Genomic DNA, 18006 nt, shown 5'->3' on the forward strand with positions numbered 1-18006 from the left:
GCATTTCAATGTCCATCTGTTAACCCTTAATCACCTTATCAGATTTCAGAGATCATGCATTCACATAGGGTTTAGTATTGTGTCAACAAATGGTAAAGGATTAGACGAAGGGTTAACTGTCCATCACATGTTGAAATTAACAAAGACTAAAAGGGCAGTTGCATTTAACGGGGCAGGTCACTCCTCAACTGACTGTAAAACAAGCGTGAGAAGGGTAGCCAATGCAATTTACGCGGCTCATCAAAAGCGCAAAAGAGGTGGGACATTCGAGGGGAGTTCTGCTGTACCACTTGCATAGGAGTTTGAACTTGAAAGCCTTATCTTGTCTCTACTTGTGTTGGTGCTCCTCAGTATTGTTCTTCCGCTTACATTTCGGACTATAATAAAGGTAAGGCAGTAATATTTTTTGGGGTTTGATCAGTATCTGTAACCAGGTTTCCCTCCAACCTTTATATGCCGGTAAAGTACCCCAATGGGCACAGACATCAGTTCAATGTTTAGTTTTGATTTGCATGGTTGAGTTGTCAACTAACGTGATTTCAAGGTGAAATCAAAAAATGTCACGATGTCATTGGATTTTGTTTAAAGCTGCAATATGTAACTTTTTGGGCGACTTGATCAAATTCACACAGAAATGTTTGTTACAGTTCTATCATTCTCATTGAAAGCAAGTCTAAGAAGCAGTAGATCTGTTCTATGTGTGCTATTTCTCTGCTTCCCGTTCTTAAGTTTCATTTTTGCGTCTTTTAATTTTGTTTTTATACGTCAGCTTCAAACAGTTGAAAAAAAAATAGATATATTTCAATGTACATTTTTTTTAACCAATCCCCCCTCTTCAAAGGGCACATGTTTTTGTTTATGGATAATAGATTTCACAGAGGTTTAGATGGTACAATGATACTCTACACCCTCCATACTCAGTGGACTGCTGACCAGATCCGGACCCAGAACAGGGTCAAGATGGACAGCAGGTCCCGAAAACAATTAAAATATATAATATATATACAAAGACCAGGGAGGTTTGCCATTGCCTTGCAAAGAAGGGCACCTACTGGTAAATTGGTAAAAAATTACAAATAAAAATCATACATTGAATATCCCTTTGAGAATGGCGAAGTTATTCATTACATTTTGGATGGTGTATCAGTACACAGAGTCACTACAGAGATACAGGCGTCCTCCCTAACTCAGTTGCCTGAAAAGAAGGAAAACGATCAGCGATTTCACCATGACGCCAATGGTGACTAAAACAGTACAGCGTTTAATAGATGCGATAGGAGAAAATTGAGGATGGATCAACAACATTGTAGTTACTCCACAGTACTAACCTAATGAACAGAGTGAAAAGTAGGAAGCCTGAAAAAAGATATATATATATTCCAAAACATGCATCCTGTTTGCAACAAGGCACTAAAGTAATACTGCAAAAAAATTTGGCAAAACAATAACTTTTTCTCGGAAATTCAATACAACACGTGTATTTTCAAGCATAGTGGTGGATGCAGCATGTTATGGATATTTCTTGAAATTGATTAGGACTGGAGAGTTGAAAATGGTTGTCTAGCAGTGATCAACAACTAATTTGACAAATCTTGAAGAATTTTGAAAAGAATAATGGATAAATGTTGCACAAAGCCCTTAGTGACTCTGAAAGACTCACAGCTGTAATCACTGCCAAAGGTGGTTCTACAAAGTATTGGCTCAGGAGTGTGAATACTTATGTAAATGAGATATTTCTGTATTTCATTTTCAATAACTTTGCAAACATTTCTAAAATCATGTTTTCACTTTGTCAAAATAGGGTACTGACAGTAGATAGGTGAGAATTATTATTTTTTAATCCATTTTGAATTTCAAACTGTAACACAACAAAATGTGGCATAAGTCAAGGGGTATGGATACTTTCTGAAGGCACTGTAGGTGTAGGCTATACCCGCACTGTATCGGCAAGTGTGAGCTGTTGGCTACGGCACACATGCCAAGAACATTCACTATATAACGCAACATGTATTGTGACAAAACCATCAGTAGAATTGAAAATGCGATGGAAACCCATTTAACTTGTATTTTGTACATGTGAATTTCACCGCAAAATAAGTTAATTTTATGTGCACGACGTCATCATGCACAGACTTTTATCTGCAACAAATCAATTTGATGGAAACACATCTGGTGGGAAAATCCATATATGGTTTTTATGTGGATTTTAGAATATTTGCATTAAAATCTATCGCCAATTGGATGGAAACCTAGCTTGTGATGTGCTCCTAAACTTAAGCGCACCATGCATGGGTTGTGTCTAGTGCCATACAATATCTCTGTGTTGGTTGACAGCTGCTGATTCACAGACAGTTGTACTCTCGTCTAGATACAAGGACTGTCACTCTACATTGTTTGTTTGATGTTTGTAAACTATTAAACCATATTTGGGGTTATGATAGGAAAAAAACTCCTGGGGAATTTATTTGTTGTATTCTTCCAAAATGAATGGATAGGCCTAAATATCAACAATCAAAAATACCATTGAACAGATACCCAGATCCCAGATATAAAGGTATTCTTTGCTATTTAGACATCAAACTCCACAACCTAAACACAGTAGCCTACACTTTTCTTATGGCTTTCCATCTTTTGGTATATGTTTCATTAATCCATTGTTGATACAGTCCCAAAATGTTTTGCATGTCTGCAATCAAGGTTTCAAGATATAGAAATGTAAAAATACAGAAAGTGTCACAGTATGATGCATTTTGGTATTGAAACAAATACCAAAATATATTTTTTAAGTGGAATTTTCCTTTAACTAACTATGTGGTAATTGAGAAATTGGACGGTTTTTCTGTCCCACAGTCCTGTTGTTTAATCATTAGCTCATTGGTATTGGGTGGTTCTGAGCCAGCCTGGGACATTCCCAGTGGAAGAAACTGGACTAACAGTGCCCACCTCCCTCCTCCCCAGACTTTCGTTGTTGTACACAAGCACTCTCGTTGCCCAGACAACGGATAGCTTTTGGGGAGGGTTTCTCAATATCAGGAGGGCTTTCATGGAGGAGAAAGGGTGACAGCCTGTCTTCCAGCCTCCCACATGAATAAAATAACATTGAGAAAGTTGCTTTCATCCAGGTAATCTGTGCTGTGTCTAAGGGAATAAATGTTGTATCCATGAAAACTGCATCTTACAGGGTTTTTTTATTGCAATTTTCACAATTATGTGGTCAGTTTTCACAACTCTTAGTACAAAAGTCAAAACAGACTCTAAGCACATTTTCAATTGACTGAGTACATCACACAGTCACTTCTTCACCAAACGTAATCATTGTTTAATCTAGAAATATGTTTCACATTGCAATGTATGTTCATAGAGTACTTGCTTTTCACAATGTAATGCTCACATTACTTTTGATATGATTGTCTTCTCATTGGTTAATACATTTCACTATTATTTAATCCAACTTCTCTTAATTGATAATCACTTAACCGTTTGGTTAACCTATACATTTTAAACTGGTTTGTGAACTATAGATATTTTGAGACCTGCACAATGAAAATGTATGTTTGTCAAGTTTAAAGATATAAAGCATGATTTATACTGCAATGTTCTATTATGATGATGACTATTATGATTTTACTTTAGAGTAAAAACAAATCAAATCTGATATTGACAGGAAGAGAAATGTACTGCATGTAACAAACGCATCCCTTATACAGCAAGTATGTATCCAAAATGAAGTTGCTCGGGTCTTTTGGCAGCTAGGTTTTCACACAGCTTTACTCATTGCATTGGCCAATACCGTACTGTTATACCGTAAATTATTCCATTTACATAGCTGACACTTTAAACCAAAGCAGTCTAAGGCACTGCCATGGCCAGGGGTCCCATAGGACGGCTGTCACGCCCTGACCATCGAGAGCCCTCGGGGTTCTCTGTGGTGTTTTAGGTCAGTGCGTGACTAGGGGGGTTTCTAGGTATTATATTTCTATGTTGGTGTGTGTGTATGGTTCCCATTTAGAGGCAGCTGAATATCGTTACCTCTAATTGGGGATCATACTTAGTGTGTCTTTTTTCTCACCTGCTAGGTGGGATATTGTTTTGTATGAGTGCCTATGTGCGCTACATATTTCACAATCGTTATATCTTTGTTGTTTTGGAAGTTTCACTATCATTAAAATGTGGAATTATTCATACGACGGTCGTGACAGAATATCCCACCTCGTCAGGACCAAGCAGTGTGCCCAGGAGGTGAAGAAGAGTTGGTCATGGGAAGAAATACTAGGTGGATGCGAGACTCTTCCTTGGCGGGAGTCGCCGAGGAGTAAAGGAGGACAGCGCCGACGCCGGGGTCCGCGGCCACAAACAACCCAAGGGCAACCCCAAGTTTTTTTGGGGGGGGGGCACAAGGGGCGATCGGCCGAGCCGAGGAGAGAGCCAGAGACCATCTGGAAGTCGATGGAGCAGTTTGAGGAGGGATATCGGAGAGAGATGTTGGCTAGGAGTATGCTGCAGCGCAGGCATTTTGAGGAGCGTGTCATCAGTCCGGTGCAACCTGTGCCGGCTCCATGCACCAGGCCTCCAGTGCGCCTCCCCAGCCCGGTACGTCCTGTGCAGGCTCCCCGCACTCGCCCTGAAGAGTGTGTCACCAGCCCGGTGCAACCTGTGTCGGCTCCACGCACCAGGCCTCCAGTGCGCCTTCCCAGCCTGGTACGTCCTGTGCCGGCTCCCCGCACTGGCCCTGAAGAGTGTGTCATCAGTCCGGTGCAACCTGTGCCGGCTCCCCACACTTGTCCACCAGTGAGTGTGTACAGTCCGGAGTCTCCAGCGACGGTCTACAGCCCGGAACCTCCAGCGACGGTTCACAGTCCAGAGCTTCCAGCGACGGTTCACATTCCTGAGCTTCCAGTGACGGTCCACGGCCCGGAGCTTCAAGTGACGGTCCACGGCCCGGAGCTTCCAGTGACGGTCCACGGCCCAGAGCTTCCTGCGCCGGTGCCATGACCGGAGCCTTCCACTGCACCGATGCCCAGTCCAGGCACGGTGTCCAGTCCTGCTGCATGGCCGGAGCCTTCCTCTGCACCGGTGCTCAGTCCAGGCACGGCGTCCAGTCCCGCTCCATGGCCGGAGCCTTCCTCTGCGCCGGTGCTCAGTCCAGGCATGGCGTCCAGTTGTTTTGTATGAGTGCCTATGTGCGCTACGTATTTCACGATCGTTATATCTTTGTTGTTTTGGAAGTTTCACTATCATTAAAATGTGGAACTCTACTCACGCTGCGCCTTGGTCCAATTATTCATACGACGGTCGTGACAACGGCGCACAATTGGCCTAGCGTTGTCCGGGTTAGGGAAGGGTTTGGCTGGTGGGGCTTTACTTGGCTCATCGCGATCTCTAGCGACTCCTTGTGGCGGGCCGGGTGCCTGCGGGCTGATTACGGTCGCCAGTTGAACAGTGTTTCCTCTGACACGTTAGTGCGGCTGGCTTCCTGGTTAAGCTGGCGGGTGTTAAGGAGTGTGTTTAGGCGGGTCATGTTTCGGGAGGACACATGACTCCATCTTCACCTCTCCCGAACCTGTTGGGGAGTGCCAGCGATGAGACAAGATCGAAAATTGGGAAGAAAAATTGGGTAAAAAGAAAAAGATGAGGGAAGATTATTATTCTTTCATGAACATGGCCTTATTTCTATTACATCATATTAGTTGACTGTCATTCATATTCCATTCACCCAGTTCAATGTAATGTTGATAGGTTTAGGCTACTACATGATACTCAAATTTTCCCTCTACCCATTATGAGGTTGCTACAACCTAGCCTATGAATGAAAGTTTACAACGTAGGATCATTGATCAAGAGAAGTTTGGGTAATCAAGGTGACAGACAGCACACATCCAATAGAGCATTGCACACTCTTGTCTGCATCTAGTTCATCTAGGGTGCAATCATAAGTACAACAGTTGCAAACGAGAGTGTTTATCTCTGTTTTGTTCCGTTTGCTTGCGTTTAAGAAACATTTTTCAACAGAATCAGTACAATGAATAGGCCCCCGATCACACGTAAACAGTTCACTTTCCTAGCAGCCACATTGTAACGGTCGTCGTGGTGGATGGACCAAGGCGCAGCGGGTTGAGTGCTCATATTCACTTTATTAGAACACTATTGAACAAAACAAGAAGAAACGAACGAACGAACGAACGAACGAACGAACGAACGAACGACAAACAGCCTTGCATGCAACACACAGCTATGCAACAAACACACTCCTAATTATAGGACCTTCAAATAGAAGCAATGATAACCAGCTGCTTCCAATTGATGGTCCAACCCCAATAAACTAAACATAGAAATACAATAGACTAGACAGAACATAGTATATTTCTAACATAGAACAATTCCCCCAAAAAACGGAATACATAAACCAAACACCCCTCTACATACACACACAACCCGAACCATATAAAACAAATACCCCCTGCCACGTCCTGACCAAACTACAATAACAAATAACCCCTATACTGGTCAGGACGTGACACACATAAAACAGCTCGTTGTACATATAATTCCTTCTCGCATCCATCTACGTACTCTCTTCCACTAACCTTTTCCATTCTTTTTGTGGACTTCAGTGCACAACACATCAGCTGTCTGTGAACAGGAAAAAAAAATGTATCCAAACCAAGCTAACCGCTACACAGAGCCTACATAATTTTGGAAGAAATTAATTTGTTCAAAACTGTTCAACTATTGTCTTTCTCTCTCTTTGAGTCAACTATTCACGACATTTTATGCACTACAGTACTAGCTAGCTGTAGCTTATGCTTTCAGTACTAGATTCATTCTCTGGTCCTTTGATTGGAAAGACAACATGTCAGTTCATGCTGCAAGAGCTCTGATAGGTTGGAGGGCGTCCTCCGGAAGTTGTCATAATTACTGTGTAAGTCTATGGAAGGGGGTGAGAACCGTGAGCCTCCATTTTGGACTGAAGTCAATGTACCCAGAGGTGGACAGAAGCTAGCTGTCCTCTGGTTAGAATATGGTGCTACCCTACAGAGTGCTGCTGAGGCTACTGTAGACCTTCATTGCAAAACATTGTGTTTTAATCAATCATTTGGTGAGGTGAATATACACTGCTCAAAAAAATAAAGGGAACACTTAAACAACACATCCTAGATCTGAATGAAATAAATAATCTTATTAAATACTTTTTTCTTTACATAGTTGAATGTGCTGACAACAAAATCACACAAAAATAATCAATGGAAATCCAATTTATCAACCCATGGAGGTCTGGATTTGGAGTCACACTCAAAATTAAAGTGGAAAACCACACTACAGGCTGATCCAACTTTGATGTAATGTCCTTAAAACAAGTCAAAATGAGGCTCAGTAGTGTGTGTGGCCTCCACGTGCCTGTATGACCTCCCAACAACGCCTGGGCATGCTCCTGATGAGGTGGCGGATGGTCTCCTGAGGGATCTCCTCCCAGACCTGGACTAAAGCATCCGCCAACTCCTGGACAGTCTGTGGTGCAACGTGGCATTGGTGGATGAAGCGAGACATGATGTCCCAGATGTGCTCAATTGGATTCAGGTCTGGGGAATGGGCGGGCCAGTCCATAGCATCAATGCCTTCCTCTTGCAGGAACTGCTGACACACTCCAGCCACATGAGGTCTAGCATTGTCTTGCATTAGGAGGAACCCAGGGCCAACCGCACCAGCATATGGTCTCACAAGGGGTCTGAGGATCTCATCTCGGTACCTAATGGCAGTCAGGCTACCTCTGGCGAGCACATGGAGGGCTGTGCGGCCCCCCAAAGAAATGCCACCCCACACCATGACTGACCCACCGCCAAACCGGTCATGCTGGAGGATGTTGCAGGCAGCAGAACGTTCTCCATGGCGTCTCCAGACTCTGTCACGTCTGTCACATGTGCTCAGTGTGAACCTGCTTTCATCTGTGAAGAGCACAGGGCGCCAGTGGCGAATTTGCCAATCTTGGTGTTCTCTGGCAAATGCCAAACGTCCTGCACGGTGTTGGGCTGTAAGCACAACCCCCACCTGTGGACGTCGGGCCCTCATACCACCCTCATGGAGTCTGTTTCTGACAGTTTGAGCAGACACATGCACATTTGTGGCCTGCTGGAGGTCATTTTGCAGGGCTCTGGCAGTGCTCCTCCTGCTCCTCCTTGCACAAAGGCGGAGGTAGCGGTCCTGCTGCTGGGTTGTTGCCCTCCTACGGCCTCCTCCACGTCTCCTGATGTACTGGCCTGTCTCCTGGTAGCGCCTCCATGCTCTGGACACTACGCTGACAGACACAGCAAACCTTCTTACCACAGCTCGCATTGATGTGCCATCCTGGATGAGCTGCACTACCTGAGCCACTTGTGTGGGTTGTAGACTCCGTCTCATGCTACCACTAGAGTGAAAGTACCGCCAGCATTCAAAAGTGACCAAAACATCAGCCAGGCAGCATAGGAACTGAGAAGTGGTCTGTGGTCCCCACCTGCAGAACCACTCCTTTATTGGGGTGTCTTGCTAATTGCCTATAATTTCCACCTGTTGTCTATTCCATTTGCACAACAGCATGTGAAATTTATTGTCAATCAGTGTTGCTTCCTAAGTGGACAGTTTGATTTCACAGAAGTGTGATTGACTTGGAGTTACATTGTGTTGTTTAAGTGTTCCCTTTATTTTTTTGAGCAGTGTATTATAGTTTTATCTAAGAAGTCTAACTTTTTTATTGTTTCATTATTTATATTTTTCTAAATTCTCTGAGGAGGATGGTCCTCCCCTTCCTCCTCTGAAGAGCCTTCACTGAGTGAGTCCATACAAAGTGAGTCCATACATTTTCGTATGTGACCACAGTGGGAATCGAACCCACAACCCAGGGCCCAATTTTTCCAAAGTTATCTATCCGTATTTCGGCTATCAGATAGGATTAAATTCATAAAAATAGAATTAATAGAACGTGAGTCCCTGTTCAAGTCAATGATTTGTTCGGTCTATTCATTCTATTTCTATGCATATAATCCTATCTGATAAGCAAAATAGATAGATAACTTTTGAAAAACTGAGATTGGCAACAACACCTCCTCCACACTGACTTAACACAGGGGACCCCCAGGGGTGTGTACTCAGCCCTCTGCTTTAGTCCCTGTTCACCCACGACTGTGTGGCTTTGCACGACACCAACTCCTTCATCAAGTTTCGTGACGACACCAGCGTTGTAGGCCTGATAACCACTAAGGACGAGTCAGCCTATAGGGAGGAGGTAAGTTGGGTGGCAGGTGGCAGGTAGCCTAGTGGTTAGAGCATTGGGCCAGTAACCGAAAGGTTGCTGGACCAAATCCCCGAGCCGACGGACGGCCTACCAGGGAACAGTTAACCCACTGTTCCCCAGTAGGCTGTCATTGTAAATAAGAATTTGTTCTTAACTGACTTGTCTAGTTAAATAAAGGTAAAAGAGAAAATGAACTGGCATTGTGGTGCCAGGATAACAACCTCAACATCAGCAAAACAAAAGAGTTGATTGTTGACTTCAGGAAGCAGAGGAGAGAACATGCCCTGATCCACATCAACAGGACTGCAGTTTTAAGTTCCTCGATGTACACATCACTGAGGACTTGAGCTGGACCATCAAAAGCGTCTCTACTTCCAAAGGCGCCTGAAGATATTCGGCATGTCACCCCGGGTCCTCTCCAAATACTACCGCTGCACCATAAGGGACTGTGCTCCCACCCATCCAGGACACCTACTTGAAACGGTGCCTGAGGAAGGCCCACAGCATCATCAAGGACCCCACACACCCCAGCCACGAGCTGTTCACTCAATTACCATCGGGCAGATGGTCTGATACCAGAAGGCTCAGGGACAGTTTCTATCTACAAGCCATCAGAATGCGGAACAGCGGTAGTATGGACTGGCCACCTGCCACCTGCTCTGATTCTCCAGACCTTAGCACACATGCAACTCCCTCACGCACACACCTCACACACAGACATACACACATACATTCATGCTACACACAGATCACTGCAGCTACCAGACTCTTATTATGATTGGTAAATTCCACACAATTTAAACACTTGCCCCCAATCGCCACCTGTAAATATTGGACTATCAATTGTGCCTTCCTGTATTATGTTTATGCTGAAATATTTATTATATTCTACTGAGTCATTTACTTTATGTTAATTGTATTATATTTTCTTATTTCTTATTGTTGTTGCATTGTCAATAAAGAACCTGCAAGTAAGCACTTCATTGGACGGTGTATACCATGTGTATTCCGTACAACCGACTAATAAAACTTGAAACTTGTATAGTATCTGATGCAGAGTATGGCATGTCCTACTATTTTTGGCCAGACAGCATCAGATACACGGGCTACATATAGTAAGACAGAGGGGCGCTGTTTCACTCTCTCTGACACCTTCTCCGGTGAGATAGTTTCAGTCACTTGTGAATGTAAGGAAGTTGGTGGATGCACAGTTCACTGTTTGGATGCTGGAATTATTTTGGATGAATGTTCTAATCTAAGGTAACCTACTTTTTGAAATGATTTGTTTGACAATCAGATGAAAACATCTGGTTGTGTTCATGGCACATTAAAAGGTAATACATTATTACAGTTAAATTACATGTATTTACTATAACACCCATTAAAATAAAATTGTGCATGTACACACATAGGAGGCCTCCAAATCACTAAGTCTGCCCCGGCCACGCTTTTACCAACTGAGCAACTACAATACATAATTACAATACAATACTGTAAAATAGAATACATGATTACAATACGTATGACTGCTCATTATTCAAGTGCCTGGACAATGTGGGGGAATTTAAAAATGTTTAATATATATTTTTGAATATTACCCCCTTTTTCATGGTATCCAATTGTTATTAGTTACTGTTTTGTCATCGCTGCAACTCCTGTACGGACTCGGGAGAGGCGAAGGTCGAGAGCCATGCGTCCTCCGAAACACAACCCAACCAAGGCGCACTGCTTCTTAACACAGCGCGCATCCAACCCGGAAGCCAGCCGCACCAATGTGTCGGAGGAAACACCGTACACCTAGCGACCTGGTCAGTGTGCACTGCGCCCGGCCCACCACAGGAGTCACTAGTGCGCGATGAGACAAGGATATCCCTGCCGGCCAAGCCCTCCCTAACCCAGACGCTGGGCCAATTGTGCGCCAGCCCATGGGCCTCCCGGTCGCAGCCAGCTGCGACAGAGCCTTGGCTCAAACCCAGAGTCTCTGGTGGCACAGCTAGCACTGCAAAGCAGTGCCTTAGACCACTGGACCACCCGGGAGGCTTGGGGGAGATATTTTGATGAGAACCTATGGCTAAATGCTCAAGACAAGCTTGATGCAAACTAGGGCCTGCTAAACATAATGTTTCTTTCATTCATTTCATTTGTTTCATTTCATTTGTTTCATTTGATTACAGTAACTTATGTTGTAATTATCCTGTAATTTACAGTACTGTACTACATTCAAAGGGACATTTTGAAACATGTATCTTGCATTTTTTTGCTATTGGATTAACTGGTTGATACAATTATGTTTTGTTTTGGTGATTAAATCAATGTTCTCATGGTATTTCACAGTACATGTATATGTTCAGTCAATGGTTGTATGGTGAAATATGGCTCCAAACAAACAGAATGCACAATAAAAGGTGTTATATATAAGACTGCGTTACAAGTGTTCCCAGTTTGGAGTTTTGTAATAAGAGTTTAAGAATTCACCACATTCTTGTGAAAATAGCACTAAAGCAATTGAAAAAAACTAAGTGAGTATTACAGATATCAGATCTTAACTTGATCACTCTTTTGTTGTTGATAATTTTCCTGTTGCATTAGGAAATTCAAATTAGCCTTGTGATTCCTTGAAAATAAGCAGTTCTCTTTCTTTCCATGCGGGGGCAGTCGACCCATTGGAATCAGGCCTGCTATCAAAATAATATTCTCTCTAGCTTGCACAAATACTATGTCTAGGCCCTATTACTGCAACATTCAAACGTACAAAAATGTATCTGAAATGCAGCCATACACATAAGCAACCGTTGTTTTGTATAGCTTAATAACACAAGGTAAATATTGGTCTCCACTAGGCTGTGACATAAGGTTACGAATGAACTGTCAAAATTGAGTTCAGAACAGCCTCAATTTGTCAGGGCATGGACTCTACAAGGTGTCAAAAGCGTTCCACAGGGATGCTGGCCCATGTTGAACCTCTCCTTTCCACTTTGAAGGGTATTTTATTTTCTTGGCTGGCCTATACTCCTCACCTTGGTTGTGCCCCTACAAGCTGTAGGGGGTGTATGTATAAATATATACATACACACAAAAAAACATATGTGCATACATCTGATTCATCTGTTCACTCTTTATGCCAGTGTTACCCAACCCTGGTCCTCGAGTACCCCCAACAGTACACATTTTTATTGTAACCCTGGACAAGCACACCTGATTCAACTTGTCAACTAATCATCAAGCCCTCAAAGAATTGAATGAGGTGTGTTTGTCCAGGGCTACAATGAAAATGTGTTCTGTTGGGAGAACTCGAGGACCAGGGTTGGGAAACACTGCTTTATGCCAATGACAAGGTGGATAGTTAGCCAACAAGCAGAGATCATATGAGGGGCTAAAAACAGGAGATTAAAATAAAAACAGGAGATTAGCCAAAATTAACTAGCTGGCTTAGCCCCCTCAGTTAATACTTGTGACCCCTCAGTTTTAGTTTTATGATCCTATATAAAAACAGCAAAAAAGTTCAAATGACTGAGTAATAGGTTGGTGCAAAATCTGTATCTCTGCTGCACTGTGTCAGCACCAGTGGTGGAAAAAGTACCCAATTGTCATACTTGAAGTAAAAGTAAAAGTAAAAGTAAATATACCTTAAAAGTAAAAGTGAAAGTCACCCAGTAAAACACTACTTGAGTAAAAGTCTAAAGTATTTGGTTTTAAATATACTTAAATATCAATAGTAAATGTAATTACTGAAATATACTTAAGTATCAAAAGTAAAAGTATAAATCATTTTGAATTTCTTATATTAAGAAAACTAGACAGCACCATTTTCTTGTTTTTGTCATTTATGGATAGCCAGGGGCACACTCCAACACTCAGACATCATTTACAAATGAAGCATGTGTGTTTAGTGAATCCGTTAGATCAGAGGATGACCATGGATGTTCGCTTAATTAGTGTGCGCTTGGACCATTTTCCTCTCCTGCTCAGTACTTGTGGGCCTCAGGGAAAATGTATGGAGTAAAAAGTATATTATATTCTTTAGGAATGAGGTGAAGTAAAAGTTGTCAAAAAATATAAATAGTAAAGTACAGATAAAGTAGTTTTACTTAAGTATTTTACACAGTTGACAGAGCGTGCCGCGGTGTGTGTAGGGGGGCTATGGAAAGCCACTGGGGTGGTTGGGTTTCCATAAAAAGTGAGGAAAAAATGCTTCTCATCTATGGTAGGCTAAGTGAATAACGTGATACGCCTCTGCCTGTAATATTTGATTTTGATTTATAAGGGTGGGGCCAAGTTAACTGTTGAAGCTGCTTTACTCAACTCTGCCTCACGCCCCACCACTACACAGATTAGTTTGCTTCTTAGCGAGATGTAAAGAGCGTAGTGTTATTAGCCTTTGCCTATTTAGCTAGCTCGAACCAGCTAATCTGCCACTGCCACGATGGATATCAGAAATTGGCTTTGCCAAAGTACCCAAACAAAGCCAAAGGAGAATGAGAGCAACTAGCAGCAGCAGCATCAAACCACAGAGGCTGCCACCAAGTCCAGCAGCAATGATGCTGCAGAGCTTCAGCTAGCTTTGCCTGCAGAGCCTACCCACCCTTCCATAAGTGCCGCCAGGATAATGGCTCCACAGCCCCCTACACCTCCGACTGTTCCTGACGATCTTGGAACAGAGGAGCCAGCTCTGGTTATTCTAGAATCCTACCCTAGCTGCAGGTTTTCTGTCCAAAAAGTTTACTTTAATAGCACCTGGTTCATAGGAAGAGAGTAGCTGTAATACTCAGTTACTGCAGATGCGGCATTTTGTTTCCCATGTTGAAAGTTCTAAGTTGGGTCCAATACTAATGCAGACAAGGCCTTAACCCAAGCTGGGTATTCTAACTGGAAGAATTTTATAGATTGTACCAAAGGATTCGCTAGTCATGCATCAAGCAAAGAGCATTTGAAATGCACTGCACTGTGGAAAGAAAAACAAGTTTGAAGTCCTATGAGAACATCAGTGTCAACACTTGTTAACGATGGGTACTGACAAGAAATCACGTGTTTGTCGGCGATTGTGGACGTCACTGAATTCCTTGTTTCAAACCAGTAACCACTGAGGGGGACATTGGACACGATTGAGTCAAGAGGGGACGGAGGCAGTGGATTTTTTCTGTCAATTATGAAAGATACTCTCCGAAAAGACAAGGAACTTGCCAAGTTGTTTAGCACCATACCCCACAAGGCCACATACATGTCACACGATATTCAAAATGAAATCATAGGGCTCATGAGTGGGGTGTCCACAGCTAAATGCGAGAACTCATTTTCTACTTTGACAAACGTGTTCAGTCAGCACAAAAGAAGCATTCTACACCTGAGGAAAGCTCAACTAATCCAACTGGCATTTGAGAGGTATCTTACAAGAAGATTTCAGGAAGAATGGAGTGATCGATTACTCAGGCAGTTCCACAGAGCATCAAGGAGGCTGCAACTCTTCTGAAGAGGTAAGAAAAAAAACAACCAGCTAGATTTATCACTTATTGGTCAAAAGCACTCAATGGTGTCGGCATTTGAACTTTTATGTTTATTGTGGTGTAGCGTAAAATAAGCATAATTCAATATAATTCCAATGCAAGAACCCAAATGATGCCCCTTGGTCTAGTTACATATCGGTATGTTTCATCATAGAAATAGATATTATGGTTTTCTTGGTAGGCTATTGGTATTTGTGGTTGTAAATGGAACTGTACGTATTGGAAACATGTTTATGGTATGCTGGCAATGCTTAATTGATTACTTGGGTCAAATTTGATCCACGCCGGGTCTACAAACACCACTCCCAGCTGCTCTCTGGCGGCCATTTTAAATATTCAATATTCATTAAAATCCTCCTGCAGCAGGTTTAGGGGTAAAATCTGTATGCAGATATGAACGTGTTATTTGTTGTGATTTCATGATTTTCATCATGTGTTTATTTAGGGGTTTTCCACTTATTTTTTTTAAAACGCCTCCTGCATTAATCTTGTTCAAATACATCATATTTCCTGGATCATCCAGTGGGTCAGCTGTGGAATGTTTGTTTTAGGTTACTTACAGCCAGCAACTTTAGTGTAGAGTTCTCAAAAAGATATACAGCTGCACCATTGAGAACATTTTGCATTGACTCTTCCATTTTCTTTAAATTTTTGCAAACTGTCTCTATGCACATTCACACACTCACTCTATGCACATTCTAAACAGTCACTCACACTGACACTCCAACACACACACACACTCACACACAATTAATTTGCTCACACACACATAACATGCACACATATTCATACCGACTCTACACACACGCACTCACATACAATCATCATATATGCTGCTGTTATGCCTAGTGACCTTACCTCTATACTGTACATACAGTGGCAAGAAAAAGTATGTGAACCCTTTGGAATTACCTGGATTTCTGCATAATTTAGTAATAACATTGATCTGATCTTCATCTTAGTCACAACAATAGACAAACACAGTGTGCTTAAACTGTCACGTCCTGACCAGTATAGGGGTTATTTGTTGTTGTAGTTTGGTCAGGACGTGGCAGGGGGGTATTTGGTTTATGTGGTTCGGAGTGTGTGTGTATGTAGAGGGGTGTTTGATTTATGTATTCCAGGGTTTTTGGGCACTGTTCTATGTTAGTGTATTTCTATGTTCTGTCAAGTCTATTTCTATGTTTAGTTTATTGGGGTTGGACCTTCAATTGGAAGCAGCTGGTTATCGTTGCTTCTGATTGAAGGTCCTATAATTAGGAGTTTGTTTTCATGGGTTTTTTGTGGGAGATTGTGCTGTGTATAGCTTTGTGCCTTACCGGCCTGTTATTCGTCGTTGTGTTTTTTGGTATACGTGTTTTGTTTTAACTTTTGTCCATTTAATAAAAGAAGATGAGTGTACATATTCCTGCTGCATTTTGGTCCTTACCCTACGACCACCGTGACATAAACTAATAGCACACAAATTATTGTATTTTTGTCTGTATTGAATACACAATTTAAACATTCACAGTGCTGGTTGGAAAAAGTATGTGAACCCCTAAGCTAATGACTTTTCCAAAAGTTAAATTGGAGTCAGCTAACCTGGAGTCCAATCAATGAGACAAGATTGGAGATGTTGGTTAAAGCTGCCGTGCCCTGTAAAAAAAACACCAAATTTGAGTTTGCTATTCACAAGAAGCAGTGCCTGATGTGAACCATGCCTCGGACAAAAGCGATCTCAGAAGACCTAAGATTAAGAATTGTTGACTTGCATAAAGCTGGAAAGGGTTACAAAAGTATCTCTAAAAGCCTTGATGTTCATCAGTCCACGGTAAGACAAATTGTCTATAAATGGAGAAAGTTCAGCACTGTTGCTATTCTACGTAGGAGTGGCCGTTCTGCAAAAATGACTGCAAGAGCACAGTGCAGAATGCTCAATGAGGTTAAGACTCCTAGAGTGTCTGCTAAAGACTTACAGAAATCTCTGGAACATGCTAACATCTGTTGATGAGTCTACGATACGTAAAACATTAAACAAGAATGGTGTTCATGGGAGGACACCATGGAAGAAGCCACTGCTGTCCAAAAAAAACATTGCTGCATGTCTGAAGATCGCAAAAGAGTACCTGGATGTTCCACAGCGCTTCTGGCAAAATATTCTGTGGACAGATTAAACTAAAGTTGAGTTCTTTGGAAGGAACACAACACTATGTGTGGAGAAAAAAAAGGAACAGCACACCAACATCAAAACCTCATCCCAACTGTAAAGTATGGTAGAGGGAGCATCATGGTTTGGGGCTGCTTTGCTGCCTCGGGGCTTGGACAGCTTGCTATCAGACGGAAAAATGAATTCCCAAGTTTATCAATACATTTTGCAAGAGAATGTAAGGCTCTGTCCTCCAATTGAAGCTCAGAAGTTGAGTGATGCAACAGGACAACGACCCAAAACAGAAGTAAATCAACAGAATGGCTTCAAAAGAAAATACGCCTTCTGGAGTGGTCCAGTCAGAGTCCTAACCTCAACCCGATTTAAAATGCTGTGGGAGGACCTCGAGAGTGGTTCACAAAAGACATCCTAAGAAGATTGTTGAACTGAAACAGTTCTGTAAAGAGGAATGGTCCAAAATTCCTCCTGACCGTTGTGCAGGTCTGAGCCGCAACTACAGAAAATGTTTGGTTGAGATTGTTGCCAAAGGAGAGTCAACCAGTTATTAAATCCAAGGGTTCACATACTTTTTCCACCCTGCACTATGAATATTGAAATACCATGTAAACAAAGACATGAAAACGTATAATTGTTTGTGTGTTATTAGTTTAAGCAGACTGTTTGTCTGTTGTGACTTAGAAGATCAGATCAAATTTTATGACCAATTTATGCAGAAATCCATGTAATTCCAAAGGGTTCACATACAGTGGCAAGAGAAAGTATCTATCCCTACCACTTCTGTATCCTTGCACATTGTGAATATGGTAATGGCACTGACCCTGGACCTGTAACGGTTGTCGTCGGGGATAGAGGACCAAAATGCAGCAGGAATGTGGATGCTCATCTTGTATTTATTTTTAAATAAAGAGAACACCAAAATAAAAAAACAAAGAACTCACGAACAACAAAACAGTCTTGTCATGCTCATACAGGCAAAACAAGAAACAATCTCCCACAACACTACACCAAACAATTACCCATATATATGACTCTCAATCAGAGGCAATGAGAAAGCACCTGCCTCCAATTGAGAGTCTCCCCCCCATTAACCT

The 18006-nt window shown here is 42.3% G+C and overlaps 1 protein-coding gene across 1 annotated transcript in view; it reads left to right on the top strand.

Moving 5' to 3' along the window:
• The first annotated feature begins 250 nt into the window (after positions 1-250).
• Positions 251-18006, top strand: part of ripor1 (RHO family interacting cell polarization regulator 1) — a 135275-nt gene continuing 117519 nt past the window's right edge. The window contains exon 1 of the mRNA XM_014149065.3: positions 251-388. The gene's annotated coding sequence lies outside the window, so the exon portion shown is untranslated. The remainder of the gene's footprint in view (positions 389-18006) is intronic.

Source organism: Salmo salar, chromosome 16, assembly GCF_965601325.2.
Source record: "Salmo salar chromosome 16, fSalSal1, whole genome shotgun sequence".
Lineage (NCBI taxonomy): Eukaryota > Metazoa > Chordata > Actinopteri > Salmoniformes > Salmonidae > Salmo > Salmo salar.